The sequence below is a fragment of the Symphalangus syndactylus genome, chromosome 8, assembly GCF_028878055.3.
Source record: "Symphalangus syndactylus isolate Jambi chromosome 8, NHGRI_mSymSyn1-v2.1_pri, whole genome shotgun sequence".
In the NCBI taxonomy this organism is placed as follows: Eukaryota; Metazoa; Chordata; class Mammalia; order Primates; family Hylobatidae; genus Symphalangus; species Symphalangus syndactylus.
In genome coordinates, this window is record NC_072430.2 from 23,083,125 (window position 1) to 23,087,948 (window position 4,824).

Below are 4,824 nucleotides of genomic sequence, written 5' to 3' on the forward strand. Positions count from 1 at the left end.
CAGTGAAGTCCCTCTCATCAGACTCCCTGAAGCCTGAGGTCCTCAGCCTTGCTCCTGGCAGTAGCGGGAGCGGGGCAGATGTGGGGATGGGGCACAAGGACCCCTGAACGTGTCACCTTTGTTTGGGCTCCTGAAAGGCCCGAGAGGCTGTGTCCTTCACTCCCCAGGCAAGACCGGATGATGGCCCAATGGGTTTTCCTCTCCTGATTCAATCACCATGGAAACAGGCGCTCCATCACAGTCTCAGGGCCCACATGTCTCCCGACACCCGGGGTTGTCTTACACGTTTCCTGGCACTCTGTTTTCACACGCTGCTCACCCCTGTTTTGCTGGTTGTTGAGAAATTAGGAAAAAAAAATTAAATACCGGCCACTGTGAGCAACAGTGCTAGAGTGATGGCCATGGTCAGCCCTTGCAAAGGTACCAAGCCTGAGAGTGCACAGAGCTCTGGCCCCTGCGTGCCTCCCTCTGTCTTCATGCGGCCCTGTGGGGTGAGCAGAGCAGGACCTGTCATCCTGTTTTCAGGTGGTGCAGGGCAGAGCTAAGGCTCGCCACCATGTGGCACTCTGGGGGTCTCTCCAGTCCCCGAGGGCTGAGAGGTAGCATGCCCTATTTCCATGGAAGCTACAGTAACTCATCGGCACTCCCTTTACAAGTGTGAGTGAAGCCGCTGAGTCCAGGCTACTCTGCAGCAACACCGGAGCAGGCCATCTGGCCGAGAGCCTGTACCAGGCCAGCCCCAGGATCTAGTAGAGTCTTAAGCAAGGTCAGAGGTGGTTTCTGGCCTTTGGAAAGTAAGCAGCTAGATTGCTGGAGGGGAGCACTGGTTCCAGGCTCAGCTCTGCCGTTGGCTTACATCTCTGGGGCCTCAGTTTCGCCATCTGTATGGTGAGACATGACGGCCACCTGCCGGCTCTGACACGCTGGGTTTCTTTTCTTTTTTTTTTTTTCGAGGCAGAGTCTCACTTTGCTGCCCAGGCTGGCGTACAGTGGCATGATCTCGGCTCATTGCAACCTCCGCCTCCTGAGCTCAGGTGATCCTCCCACCTCAGCCTCCCAAGTAGCTGGGACTACAGGGGCATGACACCGTGCCCGGCTAAAGACACACTGGGCTTCTATGGAATCAGTAACTCCCAGAGAGAAAGTCTTCCAAGCAGCACTTTCTGGCCACTTTGAAAGGTCAAAGGGGGCTCAACCAGGTCTTGCCCACTCCTTCGTGGTACAAATGAGAAACTGGCCCAGAGAGGGGAAGGGACTTGCGTGGGCACACACAGCAAGTCCCTGGGGTTCCAGCTCAACAGTGTTGGGCCACAGTCCCATTCGGCCTTGCTGTACACCAGGCAGAACCTGCAGGGATTCTAAGAAAGCCCCAAAGGAAGCCTGCACTCTCCCCCACTGGGAACGCTCAACCCTGAGAGCCCGGAGGGTAAATTGCCAAGGAGGGTTCAGCTCCCAGGGGAGACTCTGATGGAAGAACGCCTTTGCTCACCCGGAAGCCAAAGGGAGGGCATTGCATCTCGGGTGACTGCTGGTCGAACTGACCCGAGGGGTGGCAGGTGGTGATGGAATGAGGCACGCAGGGCCAGTGTGTGAGTTGTTTGGTGTGTGTGGACTGAGATGCATATTGGGCAGACTCTCAACCTACAGCATCTCATGGGCCACATTATGTCCCAAACAGTCCTATAGCAGCAGCCACAGATCTCCCAGCCCAGAGACCCAGGCACTGGGCAGGGCAGTGTGCTGGTCTGAGGGAGGTGCCACCCTGGGGGAGGTAAGGCTGACGGGGTGAGTGGGAGGTGTTGGGGAGGTGTTTGGCCACTGTTTTCTCTATAGCTGCCATTTGCAGGATGTGGTACCTCCTGGCCTGGGACGCACCAGTGCTACATTTGGGTTCTTAGAATATTAATGTACATGCGCCCATGCCACTTAGTCAAACACTGCTCAGGACCCCTCCCTGCAATTGCCATGCCCAGCCTTGGCCTCTGTAGGTCCCTGCCCCCATCTCCCCACAACCCAGCAGCTAAGGGGTTGTTCATTTCTGGCCTGGGACTGCTCCGGTGAGTTGGTTCCAGTTGGTCAGTGCTAACATTGTGCCATTCATTATGTATTTTGACCATCACTCCTGTGTAGAGCACTTTACAGCCACCTCCCTCTGCAGAAGTGGGCCCCTCCCGCAGCCGCACCTACCCAGCCCCAAGAGGTTTGCAGCTTCAGGGACGTCTCACGGCATCGCAGACACAGCCCTGAAAGTCTGGCAGAGATTCCCCTTCGTGAACAGGAGCCTGCTTGACCCAGTGGTGGGTGTCGGGGATGGTGAAGGGGTGGGAGGGGTGTGCCTGGACTGGCTCTGGGTTTTTTTTTTTTTTTTTTTTTTTTTTTTTGGGACGGAGTCTTGCTCTGTCGCCCAGGCTGGAGTGCAGTGGCGCAATCTCGGCTCACTGCAAGCTCCACCTCCCGGGTTCACGCCATTCTCCTGCCTCAGCCTCTCTGAGTAGCTGGGACTACAGGCGCCCGCCACCACGCCCGGCTAATTTTTTGTATTTTTGGTAGAGACGGGGTTTCACTGTGGTCTCGATCTCCTGACCTCGTGATCCACCCGCCTCGGCCTCCCAAAGTGCTGGGATTACAAGCGTGAGCCACCGCGCCCGGCCTTCTGGGTTTTACTTTGAACCAGCACCGTTCACTTTGTGGCTAGGGGAGTATCTGCTGTTGTTACTGCAGTGGGATTTAAAACTGATTTTTAATACCAAAGCTTTCCTAAATGCATGTTTTCTGCCTACCTTGCTTCCACGTGGGGGCATCATGTTGCCAGGGGCTTCTGTCAGGCTATGTCTTAGTAGAGGTTTCTGCTTCCCAACTTTTGAATGAATGGATCATCAGGTACCTCCTGGGGCTGTAAGCAGGGACAGGCCAGTCTTATCAGAGAGACCAGAGCTTTCTCCCCAAAGACTAAGATATCTTAGTCTTAGACTAAGACATGCCTCTGGAGCTCAGGTCCTCCTCTACAAGCGGTTGGTTGGGTGGTCCAGGCACATCATCCCCTGGGCAGCACAGCCCATAAACAGTATTAAAATGTCAGCGTGACAGGACCTACAGACATCACCAGATAACTACAAGAGGCGACTTGTGGTTGGTGAAGCTTCTGAGCATCTGGGTAGCGCAGTGGGCCAGACACTCACATTGGCCTCACAACAACCTATACAGCAGGTCTGTTATCAATCACATTCTTCAAATGAGGGAATTTCAGCACAGAGAGGTTAAGTAACTTTCCCAAGATTGCACAGCTGATAGATGGCAGGCTAGGATGCAGGCATTTAAACCGCTGCTATGCAGTTTGCAGGGAGCTGAGGCTCATCCACATGGATCCAGAGGGCCTGTGTGATGCCACACAGAGGGCAGAGGAGGGTACCCCACCCCCCAGCCCCTTGCTGCTCTTGAAGACCAGAGCAGTCTGAGGCCGAGGGTCTAGGTTGAGGACCGTCCCCATCCCATGGGCCAGATAATGACTCTGAACAGCTCTGCCCAGGCCATGCCTGTTTCTGTGGCTCTAAAGTCTTCAGAGGCCACTGGACAGAAACCACTGACTGGCTTCCTGGGCTGGGGCTGCCCCTCCAGGGGACTCCCCAGGCCAGGAGAATCCTGGAGTAAAACAAGGCAAGTAGGAGGGGCCCTTGGTGACCATCTATCCTGCATCCTGTATTAGGAAGAATCAGAGGCCATGTGTGGGCTCCAAAGAAGGCAGCCTGCAACCAGCCAACACCTGCCTGGGGTGCAGAAGAGGTAGTTGCACCTGTTTCCTAGTCCCCCATTGTACAGATGAGGAGACTGAGGCACAGAGTAAGGATTAACTTGGCCAGCGTCACACTGCTGATGACAGCACCATAGTCCCCAGCCAGGACTGGCCTACTGCACCCTTCTTAGTTGCGGAAACTGTGTTCTGATAAAATAAGCAGCTCGGCAGGCCAGCAGGCCCACCCTCTCTCAACCACGGAGCCACGTCCACAGCAGCAGAGAAAACCTGGGCCTGTGTGCAGGTGGAGGCCCCTCAGGTAGCTTTGCTAGTAAGACACTAACGGCAAAATCCAGGGCCACTTCCTGCCACCGATGCTCCCCTCTGCACTGTCAGAGGCAGAGAGGCCTCATCATTCCATTGATGGGGCACCTGGTATGTGCCAGGCCCGGGGAGAGACCCATCAGCAGGTAACCTGGAGTCTGAATTGGCTAGAGAGGATCCTTTGGTATGTGCCAGAGAGAATGAGGTTTAGGGGAATTTGCTATTATTTTTTAAATTGATTTATTTTTCCCGTGGACATAGATTCCAAGACCACGCTTACAAGAGGGACAATTTGGTCAAACCACCTGTTTTGTCCACAGGGACCAAACTCCTGTTTGGCCTGATTTTCCCTCTGACTAGAGTTGGGCACAACCACCTTGGCACAGAGGTTGCCTTGAGGCTGTACACAGAGCAGAAGGCACTGCAGAGAGACCCATTCTCATCTCATTGTCCTGCAGGTGGGGTGAGGAGACCCCCCAGCACAGGGCGGCGCTGGGACTGCAGCCCCACCTCCCCTGGTTCCAGCGCCTATTCTCCAGAGCACGCTGGACCCCCTGGGGGGTCCACGCCAGCATGTCCTTCTCTAGTGGCTCCTCTCCTCCCCTCCTCACCCTCCTTCCTGTGAACCAAGCTCTTGGCCCCCAGCGCCCATTCCCAGATATCTCGGAGGTTTCAACCACTCCTGGCCTCTCTGAAACCAGCCACCTCTGCCAGCAGCCCTCAGCCTGGGTGGGGCTCATTCAACTTCATGACACCCAAGATATGGAAAC